Source organism: Suncus etruscus, chromosome 17 (assembly GCF_024139225.1).
Source record: "Suncus etruscus isolate mSunEtr1 chromosome 17, mSunEtr1.pri.cur, whole genome shotgun sequence".
Taxonomy (NCBI): Eukaryota; Metazoa; Chordata; class Mammalia; order Eulipotyphla; family Soricidae; genus Suncus; species Suncus etruscus.
The window spans coordinates 30,802,736-30,815,351 of NC_064864.1; the positions used below are offsets into that span (position 1 = coordinate 30,802,736).

A 12,616-nucleotide genomic window follows, 5' to 3' on the forward strand; every position below is an offset into this window, starting at 1 on the left:
AATGTGTTCAAAAGTCACATTTGTAATGGTGGAGGCAACTCTGTCTTCCATTAGATCATGCTCTCCCCACTAACCCCATCCCAACTAGATCCCATTTCTTCCTAAAGGCTTCTGCTTATTCCTATGCCTGCTAGGCCCATCTGCACACTGGTTTTCATGATCCTGCTTCAAATTGTACCCACTGCCATATACTTTTTCTTATTTAATTCATTGTTTTTCATTTATAATTTTTAGTCTATAAAAATTAGGCTTGTTCTAGGTTTATGCCACTTTTCTAAAGCTTAAAGTTGAGATTCGAGCCTTGGAAATGTGCTTATGCTCTTTCCATGTCCTACAGAATCCCTTTAGGTAGGTTCTGTAGACCTCTTTCTTGACTCCACTTAGCATGCCAAGGTTGAATAGAGAAAAAGTTTCCCTTGAGAAAGTCGAGCTCTTTGAAGAGTGGAACCCTTCTAATCTCAGGCAACTGGTTCTCAGAGTCAAGATCCCTAACTCACCAGCCGCTGGTGACTCTGACAATATTTTCTTATGTGACATGACTTTTTACCAAAAATCTTGTCATATTTTCTTATATATTTTTCTTCAAGTCACCACAGAGGTTATTACTGCTGTTGTTCTCACTTTACAGGAGAAGAAAATGAGGTGAAGAGCTTTGCCCAGGGTGATATGTTACTAGCTGGTACATTAAAGATGTAAACCTAGATTTGGGTTCTAAGTGAACAGAGATATACATAACAGAAGAAGAAAATGAGGTGAAGGGCTTTGCCCAGAGTGATATGGTACTAGATGGTATGTTAAAGATGTAAACCTAGATTTTGGTTCTAAGTGAATAGAGCTATACATAACACCATGGAATTGCTTTGCAGGCCTTTTGGCCTGAGTAGAAATGAGAATGGTTCCTGGAATTGGGAATTTTGCCTTGTTCGTGCACATGTTTTCTTCTCCATATAAGCACAATGTGCAATAACACAGCCAAGTGGAAAACCTGGGCAGGCCGAGAAGAGGTATATTTCATGCTTTTAGTAAATTGTTCTGCTTGGAAAGAAGGTGCCACTGAAAGCCCATTTCTTCTCCTTGTGCATTGTTATCCAGAAAAACTAGGTATCATGCTATTTTCTTTTGTGGCTAATATAAATATGGAAGGAGCTGCATTCAGATCCCCTTCTCTACACTGACCTTATTAGTTACTGATAATTGTGTTGACAGTTTGATTACTGATGCAGCATATTAACTTTGGGGACTCTTACCTCTATCTTGTCAATAACTCAAAAATAGAAATAAAAATTATTAATTTTCTGCCAAAGCCTCATTTAAAACACACTGAAAGGCTACCCTTAACTGGTGAGAGCCTCTTGGCAGTGTTAGAATACATCTTTATACTGTTGAGCTTCAAGGGGGATATAGTGAGCGAATATGAAACATGAAGAGGCTGAGGATGAAGAGGCTTCAACCATTCCAATAAAAGCTTCCTTTCTGATGCTCTGAACCTGGTAAATTATGAGAGCACTTTCTCTGAGGTTGAACTTTCACATAAGCTTTATAACTTCGATATTACAGACCCAATGTCAACTTTTGGAGATGCCGAACAATTTACTTTTGGCACAAACTCACTTTCTTTCTCAATAGATGCTAGATCATGGAAGGCTGTAAAGTTGATTCCAAAGGCATCATGCATATCTACAGACTCATAAAATTTAATATTTGGATGAGTTGCATGGAAGAAGATTAGAAACACATGGAGAAAATTTTCTTTAAACTGTGCTGTGGAACTCTGAAAGTAAGGAGAAAGGCTTGGCATGATCTATCTGAAAGTTGCAGATTTCAGAGCACTTGAAAATCAGTGAATGTTTCCCAGGCAGAAATTCTTTGGCTAACTTCTCCTGAAACTCTCTCTCTCTCTCTCTCTCTCTCTCTCTCTCTCTCTCTCTCTCTCTCTCTCTCTCTCCCTCTCTCTCCCTCTCTCTCTCGTTCTCTCCCTTTCTCTCTCTCCCTCTCTCTCGCTCTCTCATTCTCTCTCTCTCTTGCTCTCTCTCATTTTCCTCTCAATGAAACATGTTAGGGATAAAGGAAATGAAGAAATGAAGAGGACATGAATAATTAAAGACAATGCTATCAAAAAAGCAGAATGTGAACATGTAAATTATAGGCCATGGGGACAGTCTGAGGATTTGAGTTAAAGTTTAAAATATATGTCTACAACAAAGGTTTATTGGTTTCTCTCAATGACTAAGGCAGTGTTCCTTCTGAGCTGATCCCTGAAAATTATATAATCCCATATCATTTAGAAACTGTTCATGTCCTTAGAATAAACAGAGCATATTGGATAATTGAACTATTCACACCATTTTTATAGGTTGCTGTTTTGTGCTATTATTTGGTTGATGTTTAAAAGAATTATATCTTATTTTCCACTTTTCCACTTTTAATAAAAATCTATGTTGACTAAATAAATTTTTGAAGACCTTACTGAGGTCAACTCAACTTTTGATACCCAGCTAAGACTAGATACCATATGTTCAAGGTTAAGAACCATCTGATCTGGAAAGAACCAGAAGGATTTTATATGTGTAGAAAACACAGAAGATAATCTCTGACTCTAAACAAATACACACAAAACCAAGAGGTATACCCTCTTCTCTCTGACCCTTTAATCCCCACTCAGGCCACCATTGCTTGAGTCCCTCCTATTTTTTTGTTTTGTTTTGTTTTGTTTTGTTCTTTTGGACCACACCCTGCGACACTCAGGAGTTACTCCTGGTTATGTGCTCAAAAATTGCTCCTGGCTTGGGGGACCATATGGACACCAGGTATCAAACTCAGGTCCATCCTGGGTCAGCCGCGTGCAAGGCAAATGCTCTACATCTGTGTTATTGCTCTGCCCCCCCCAGCTATTTTCAATGTTTTGTCTATATGTTGTCACCTGTATTGGGTGATAAATTCCATCAAAATAGTCTGAATCTTTTTTTGTTGCTGAATATAGTGGCCAGAGCATGAGGCAAGTGGCCAGAACACCAAACTTGCCTAGGATTTCATCTCAGTTCAGTCTTCTATTTTTGGTGAGCCCATAACTCATTTTCCTCGCTTTGTTTTTCTTCCTGGAATAGGATTAAAAACAAAACAAAACAAAAACCTGAGGCAAACAAACAAACCACTCACCTCTGCTGCTGAGAATCCCATTTTTTAAAAAGTTTGAGTTTGTAACCTTCCCTGAGCCTGTGAATTTAAAAATCAGAATGTTCACTCTGTTACCACTAGCTAAAATATGAAGCAAGAGAAATACTGAGTGTTCTGTTATGAAAAGAATCTAATGTTGCCCTTTTCTGTAACTTACAGTAGGGAGTGGGGGTAAGGGCATTGGAGAAAAAACACATACAAACATCTGGGAACTGAAGATCTGAGGCTTACAGACTTTGAATGTGATCTTGTGAGGGGTCTTCACATCTGTTCTCTCAAGCTCCATCTGTACCACTGAGTATTGCCAGAAGTGCTCTAGAGAAGAGTGAGATAATGCTCCCTTTACAGAAGCACCCCTCATGTTGGAGAGAAAGAAATGTAAACACAGGATAACTGAATTATAATACAGCTTGAATACATGCTGAGTTAGATGAGTTACAGGGCATGACCATTCTTAAACCCATGCATTCCTGCACTTTATATTTTATTGTAAACATATATCCCAATGGGAGTTAGAGGAAAGAAAGAATTAAAAATTTTACAGGGGAAATATAATACATAACATGATGATTCAGGGAGGACCAGATGTACAGCATTACAATGGAGTGAAGGCTTCACTGTGGAGGTCATAAGAGGCTCAGGGAAAGAGGGTAAGTGGGAGCTAGAGAGGTCATCTGTAGACAACAGTTTCAGAGGGGTCCTACCTATAGGATAGAAAGACAGGGTATCCAACTGGGTTATCCAGAGTTTAAACAGGAAAGAGTTTAAACAGAAGAGTTCAGGACTCAGTCAGACTAGTCCTGTGTGCCAGCTGAATTTTCCTGTAAAGGAAAAGATAAAAGGTAACCAAGAAGGGATCTAACTTGGAGGCCATGCTTATATTCTTTGGAGTGTGTGGTGTGAAAATGAATATTCCTTATTTATGCAAGAAGGGAGGTTGGGAGAGGGTGTTCATGCATCTGCAATCATTACACACTGCAGAATCCAACTGTACAGGAAGTGATGCAACTTTGCTACTCAAGAGGGAAGAGAGAGAAGGTTCTTTATTGCTCAGGATGAGTTCCTCAATGAGAGAGGCCAAAACTAGCCTATGAAAATCTACTATGTTTGGGATTCCCAGTTTGTTCCAAAAGACTTAAAATTCATTATTTAAAATTTATGTAAGAAATGTTATTTTGTTCTAGGGAAATATGCATTGTGTTTCAGTGTGAGATGGTACTTTCCAAACTACTTTTGTTTGTTTCTGTGGATGACCTCTGGAGAGCTCATCAGAGTTTATCTTATTATTGGGAGGACAGTCTTGGCAATGTTCAAGATTTACTCCTGGCTTTCCTATTAGTCTTTGGGGATGATGGTAATTAAACCCAGGTCAGTCACAAGAAAAGCAAGCACCCTATACATTGTACTGATTCTCCAGCCCCTCATGGATTATTTTGCTAGCAGTGTGTGTCTTCTGGAGAAGCTTCTATCAGTGCTGTGGTCTAGAGGCCACCTGCTGTCTCCCTAACCCCCACCACCCCCAGCAACCACCTCCAGGCTCCTTAGAGTGTTTCTTACCACTATGGAGAAGGGTCCAGTGGACTTCAACAGGCTATCAATCTTCATTAAGCCTTTCATTGTCCTCATCAAAGTCCTAGTGCTTGAAAAGCTGTTTGATGGAAGCTCTGTGACCCAAGGCTATTTATTAAAAAAAAAAAAAAAGGCTAATTGACCAAAAGAAAAATCAAACAGATAGCATGCCTGGGGTTGAGGCTGTCTGCACTGTCACATTTCTGTCTCAGCTTTAACAGAGAAGCCTACCCAGGGCCCAGAACTACCCAAAGATATTATGATAAGGACTCACCAAGGGAAGGGGTTGGAGGATGCCGCAAACTCTGTCATCCTGAGGCCAAGTCCTTCCCCTACCTCTCCCTCCCTAGTGGGATCCTGTCCCATCATTTCAGAGACTTTTTCAATAGAATTAAATCCCCACTACTCAAAGGAATTCAAAGTCATGGTCCTACTAGGTGCTAGATAATTGGTAGCAGTTGATTTGTATAGAAATTAGTCATTTGCAAAGGGTTTCCTCACACATTATTTAGTACACTTTTATTGGGCTGAGACTGGCAAGTCGGAGGAGAACACTCTGCCCCTAAGTAGTTCATGGTCATTATCAATTTGTGTCTGTATGTGTGTGTGTTTGAGACATATGCAGTTCAGGACAATACAGAATTGTTTTTAAAGAGTAAGAACGGTAATACAATGGATAGGGTGTTCGTCTTACATGCAGTCCACCTGGATCCAATCCCCAGCATTTCATTCGGTTCCTCCAAGCACTGCCAGGAGTAATTCCTGAGTGTAGAGCCAGGAGTAAACCCTGAGCAACAATAAGTATAGGGCCAAAAATTAAAACTCAGGGAATTGTGTGGACTCTAATGAAAGGTCAGAAAGAAACTGAAGGCATAAATGGAGCCATCTCACTAATCTGAGATCCCCTTTTATAGAGAAACTAAAGTAGTCTTATGCTACACAGTTAAATTGAGGATTAGAATACCTCTTACCCATAAGACAAATAAGTGAACTCAAGACCTGATGTTCACAGAGTAGTCAACTGCAGAGTGGCCAATGCAGTAACCAGTGTGAGTTCACAGGCAGGCATAGCTACTCTTCTGCTCTAACTGCTGAGCCAAAGAGGACACTGCGCCAACTTCCATTTCTATTGCTGTTTGAGTGTATTTCAAAAGATGGTATGTTTGACCTTCTTTGAAGCCCTGCTTTATACCTACACACAGGGAGACATTCCTAATTTTCAGCTTTCTTTCCTTTTTTTTTTTTAAATATGGAATGCTTCAAGAATTTGCATGTCATCCTTGCACAGGGACCATGCTAATCTTCTCTGTATCATTCCAATTTTAGTATATGTGCTGCCAAAGTGAGCACCTTCTTTCCTTTTTGAGAGTGTATGCAGAATGCTCTTCAAAGTGTGTGGCTTGACAAGATCCCATTCTATTCTGTTCATCTGAGTCTCATGGGTTCACCAAAAGACAACAAGTAACTCTAGGATATTTCTGAACTCCTTTATTTTGTTAACATCACCTAAATATTTGGTCAGAGCGACAGGGATAGAGCAGTGAACAAAACAAACCAACTGAGAAAAAATGTAGAGAGCGATGATCTTTGAGCCAAGTCCAAGAAGAAAATAGAAGACAAAATTTAATAACTTGAGGAGTGACTTTGACATACCAGGTGCTCCATTTGTTCATTCTTTCCAGGACCTCTACATGCCTACTTGTCACTCACCAAAACAAAAAAAAATGAAGTATTGTGGAGTTACATCTGGAGGTACTTATGTACCTACGTACTTCAGGTGGTTTTCTGATACTTCTCAGGGAAACATAGAGTGCTGAGGATCAAACTATCCCCCACCCCAGATACACTTATCTCTCTGGTCCTAAATCAGTAATTCCCAAGTGGTACCAGTGTCTCCTGAGAAGCTTGAGACATCACTAATAAAAAGGCATCTCAGGGGCCAGAGTGGGCACAGTGGCTAAGGTGTCTACATGCCTTGTACACAGTTTGACTGAAGTTTGATCCCCAACATCTTATATGGTCTCATGAGTCTGCCAGGAGTAATTTTTGAGTGAAGATCCAGGAATAATCCCTGAAAGCCACCAGATGTGGCCTAAAAAGTAGGAAAAGGAAGACATCTCAAAGAATTTCTGACTAATTAGATAGTGGTGTGATATCCCAAGAACGCACATTCTGTACAGGGATGTTGATACATGTTAGGGGTACACTTGGAGAAGCATTGCTCTTAAGTATCCTACAAAAAGATTAACATCAGAAGTGAACTAACTGACTTAAACCATAGGCAGAGAAGTCTTAGAAAAAAGGTGAAAGAATAAGCAAAGAAAACCCTATATGTCCATAAAGGAGGCCATGGTTTGTGACTCCCTTGGAAATGCAACCTCCTTGCCACTCATCTGAATATTTCTAGGAAATGGACCACTGAACAAGCAGGTTTCACAATCGGTCACATTCCAAAAAAGAGGAAGTCCATAGAGCAGGGATTATTTGTGTACCACATTCCCTGCCATGTATTACTGAATATTAATTATCTCATCCTTCCACTAGCTTTGAAGGTAGTGCTCTGGTTCCCATTTTACAGATTAAGGGGAGGAACAGAGAGATCTTTTCTATCTCTCTGTAGTGTGAAGGCACAAAAAAAAAAAAAGGTAGACATCTGTGAATGGGAAAGAGAACTTTCACCCAAATATACCCATTCTAAATTTTTAGCTTGAACTCCTTGGTCTCTACAACTTCGAAAACAATAGATTTTTGTTGCATAAGTCACTGAGTCTATGATAATTTGTTGTGATAGTCCAAGAAGACTAACACAGGAATATTCTAGAAAGGCAATCCCTCACCCAGGGAGTTGATTAAAAATTCAGGTCATTGAGAGTTCAAAATACTCGAAAAGATGTTGAACCTAAAATCCTCAGTTTCCGTGAACATGTAAACATATATACACTTGTAGATATGTAACATGTAGACATGAATTGAACTTTAATAGAGAACAGGAAACATGTCTTGAAAAAGATTTCTTTCTTCTCAGAGAAATTTTGATTAGAAGAACCTTTATCCAAATGTTGTTTCTTAGTTGATGGTTTTGGTTTTTTTAGTCATGGTTCTTTAGGCCAACATTCTTCAAATTTTGCCAGAAGATTTTGAATCATCTAACATTCAACTTCCATTTAAGTAACATTGTTTTATGTTGCCTTGTCAGTAGATTTTATTTATCTTTAATAATCTTTACTCTGCCACTATAGGTTGCTAATGGGCAAAGCTCTTTAAGGACAACAGAGCTTTGATTTTGAATCATAGTCAAGACTGCAGGACTTGTATCATGATTCAAGAGATGTTATATCTTGAAAGAACACCAAGTCTTTCCCCTAATTAATAATAATTTTAAATGGATTATCTCTCTTTGCCCTCTCATCTCCCTTCCCTCTTTCTTTCCTCTCTCTACACACTACAAACCATTGCATATTTTAATAATTCATAGTTAAATAACAATAAATGAGTGGAAGGAAAAAATTGACCACAGTGAGAAAAACAAGGTAACAGCAGACTAAATGAACCATGCCTGTCTCTTACATCAAAGTACAACTTAATCATAAACAGAAACAGACAGACACAGATCAACAGATTCACGAAAGAACCATTTACAAACACAAATATATAATCAGAAATTCCCCAGGGATCTACCCACTCATATCCTCCCTTCCTCAGCCAGCTGTACCATCAGTTCCAAAATCTGTAGAGGCATAATGTTAAATTAGCATACTCAGTCATTTGTCCATTTAGGTTTGAGATTCTATGTAGACACTATTTATTGTTTTCCATCTTTAGATAATATGTTGTTAATATCAACTACTCTCATGTTTCTTAAAAATTGTGCTTAAAAATTTACTTACTACAGATATTTATAACACCTAAACAATTCCTTCTAGTTTTTTGGTTGTGTGGTGTGTGTGTGTGTTTTCATATCGTATTCTTCCAACAAAATCACATTGCTGAAATCATTTTGCTCAGCCTCATAATTTGAGGGAGGAAATGGATGATACCAGGACTAGACATTCATATGAACATTTAGTGAAAATAAAAAATGATCAGACTTGAACACCAAACCCAAAATAAGCAACAGAATTGATACCCAATCTACAACAAGCTGTACAAGTGGGGACCAGTTAAGCTAGCATCATTGGGGGGGGGGGGGTAAAGGAGGGAGAAGTGGGATGCATGCTGGGAAAAGAGGTGAAGGGAGGACATCCGTAGTGGGAATTCCCCTTATTCATTGTCACTATGTACCTTAAATATTACTGTGAAAGATTTGTAACTCACTTTGGCCACAATAAAAAAAGTCACTTACTACAATTTTAGAAGGAATTAGCGAGAAAGCAGATGAATAAATGAGTGTGCAGAGCATTTGCGCCTGTAGAAATATATGCATTCTTTTATAAAAGAGATGTCTTACAAAATGTCTACAAAGTGGTGAAAAGCAATCTAATAAATGATAGAAAACATAAACTTGTAAGAAATTAAAGCTATAAAGCAGAATTTAATGGAGGAAAATGTACAGAAAAAGCAATTATGTCAGGAGTTCTAGAAAATAATTTTTGATGTCTGGTCAAAGTTCCCAAGAAAAATATTTTATTATTTTTCAAAAAATAATTTCTTTAAGCATTGTGGTTACAAACATGTTTGTAGTTGGATTTCATTCATAAAATGTGTATACCCCTCTTCACCTTGCAATTTTCCCATCACCCATTTTCTTCCTCCCCTACCCCTTCCCTGTCTTCAGGGCAGGCATTCTATCTATCTATGTATCTATCTATCTATCTATCTATCTATCTATCTATCTATCTGTCTATCTATCTATCTCTCTTTCTCTCTCACTCTCTTTCTCTCTCACTATCATTATCATAGTAGTTGTTAGTATAATTATTTCTCTAACTGAGGTCACCACTCTTTGTGGTAAGCTTCATATTCATGAGCTAGTCCTTCCAGCACTCATCTCTTTTATTTCTAAGTATTATTATCTAGCTTTTATTTTCTTAAATCCCAAAGATAAGTGAGACTATTATATGTCTATCTCTTTTCCTTTGGCTCATTTCACTCAGCATAATAGTCTCCATGTTCATCTCTCTATAGGCAAATTTCATGACTTTGTTTTTCCTAACAGCTACATAGTTTTCCATTGTGTAGATGTACCACAATTTCTTTAGCCACTCATCTGTTCTCAGGTATTTGGGTTGTATCCAGATTCTGGCTATTGTAAATAGAGCTTCAATGAACATAAAAGTCCAGAGGGCATTTTTGTATTGAGTTTTTGTGTTCTTAGGATATATCTCTAGTAAAGGTATTGCTGAAACATATGGGAAATCAATTTCCAGGATTTCTTTTAGAAATATCCATATTGTTTTCCAGAAAAACTGGACTAGATGGCATTCCCACCAGCAGTTAATGAGATTACCTTTCTCCTCACATCCATGCAAGCAGTGGTTATTCTTGGTGTTTGTGATGTGTGCCAGTCTCTGTGGCATGAGATGATATCTCATTGTTGTTTTGATTTTAGTTTCCCTGATTATCAGTGATATAAAGCATGTTTTCTTGTGCCTTTTGTTCATTTGTATTTATTCTTTCAGGCAATGTCAGTTCATGTCCCAAGAAGAATAGTTTCAATACAATATCTTGAAACACAACATAAAATGTCATTGTCAGGCAATCTTAGGATAAAGTGAAGACAAAGCATTCTTTATATGATAAGAAAAACGTATGCCAAAGTTACCTCAGAAAAATTAATTAAGAAAACCATATGAAGCACACTAAAATGCTAGATGATTTATGGCAAATTATAGACAATAAGAAAAATATTTTTGGTGTGGAACAATTTAAGTTGAGTGGTGATAATAACTCAGTTTAGCCTGATTGACTATTACACAATAATAATGTTGTAAAATTTGCATAACTAACCTATAAGTAAACATTAGGGATTATCATGAATTATAATAGGCTTTACACAATTTAGCCTCCATGACATTGATATAGTTCTCAAATTATTAATGAAGCATCATTGGCAATATGAAGTTTTTCATTTATTAAGTACAAAAATTAAGTATTAAAGTATGCCTTAAAATTATGGAATGTTAGACTCAAATAAGTATGACAGCCAGTGACAGCACCACCATCCTATCCATCTACCAGCTATTCCTCTATGCAGCCAACTAGTTGTGATCAGAGCAGTTATTCTCAGCAGAACACCTACAGGCAAACTAGCAGTATGGACAGCAGAGTAACTAGGGTTAGCAAAGCAGCTATGGGCAGCAGCCCCCACTAGTTAGTACCCCAAAACGGAATCCTACAGCCAAGCTCCAAATCAATATAGCCAAAAGAGCAGCAGCTACAGATAACAGAGTTTGTTCAGACAGTACAACCCCAATAGCATGGGTGTTTATGGGCAGGAGTCTGGAAATTTTTCTGGAACAGAAGAGAACTGGAGCATGAGTGGCCCTGATAATCGGGGCAGGGTAAGAGGGGGATTTGATCATGGAGGCATGAGCAGAGGTGGGTGGAGAGGAGGACAGAGTGGAATGGATGCTGGAGAGCGAGGTGGCTTCAATACTCCTGGTGAACCCATTAATGAAGGACAAGATCTTGATAGCCCACCTATTGATTCTGATGAAAACTATGACAACAGTGTGATTTAAGTGCAAGGATTAAATTATAATGTGTCTTTGAATGATCTGGCAGACTTCTTTAAGCAGTGTGGAGTTGTTAAAAGGAACAAAAGAATTGGACAACCCATGATTCATATCTACTTGGGCAAACAAATGAACAAAGAAAACAACAGCAACAAAAAACAAACAGGAAAACCCAAAGGTGATGTCACAGTGTCATATGAAGACCCACCAACTGCCAAGGAAGCCATGGAGTGGTTTGATGGGAAAGGTTTTCAAGGATGCAAACAAAGTTTTTCTTGCTCGGAAGAAGCCTCTAATGAACAAATGCTAGATGGCATGCCATCCAGTGAGGGCAAAGGGATGCCATCCCACTCTGTGGAGTTCCACGGGGCCCAGGAGGACCAGGGGGACCCATGGGTCAAATGGGAGACAGAGGAGGAGACAAAGGAGGCTTCCTTCTAAGAGGACCTGAGATTCCAGGGGGAACCCATCAGGGAAGGAAATATCCAACACGGAGTTGGAGACTGGCAGTGTCTCAATCTGGAATATGGAAACTAGATTTGCCTGGAGAACAGACTGCAACCAATGTAAAAAGCCCCAAAGCCTGAAGGTTTTCTTCTGCCACTCTTTCCACCCCTGGGTGGTAACCATGGCAAAGGTGGCCATGTTGGCATGTTGGGGAGGCAGAGGTGGCCTCATGGACCACAGTAGTCCTGGAGGAAGTCGTGGAGGAGACAGAGTTGGCTTCCATTGTGGCCAAGGCATGGAATGAGGTGACTTTGGTGGAGGCAGATGAGGTAGCCCTGGAGGACCTCATGGGCTTTTGATGAAACAGAAAAGAGGAAGAAAAGGCAGATGTGGAGGACCTGGAAAAATGGATAAAGGCGGGCACAATTAGGAACACAGAGACCTGCCCTGCTAGATGCAGAGACCCCAAAAAGCTTCATTGACTACCAGATTTACTTATTTTTTATTTTTATTTTTTAAAAACATTTTATTTATTTATTTGGTTTTGGGGCCACACCAGGTGATGTTCAGGGGTTACTCCTGCATATATGCTCAGAAATCACTCCTGGCTTGGGGAATCATATGGGACGCCAGGGGATCGAACCTCAGTTTGTCCTACCTAGGTCAGCTAACATGCAAAGCAAATGCCCTACCGCTGTGTCATCACTCGAGCCCCCAGATTTATTTTTTAATACAGAAAATATTTTGAATTT

At 38.9% G+C, this 12,616-nt stretch overlaps 1 non-coding gene and 1 pseudogene across 1 annotated transcript; one reads left to right on the forward strand and one right to left on the reverse strand.

Annotated features, from left to right (window-relative positions):
• Positions 1-956: 956 nt before the first annotated feature.
• LOC126033396 (RNA-binding protein EWS-like) lies at positions 957-12,294 on the forward strand (annotated as a pseudogene).
• LOC125995335 (U6 spliceosomal RNA) lies at positions 5,987-6,093 on the reverse strand. The gene has a single exon (XR_007490876.1). It is a non-coding gene; the product is annotated as a U6 spliceosomal RNA (small nuclear RNA).
• Positions 12,295-12,616: the final 322 nt, after the last annotated feature.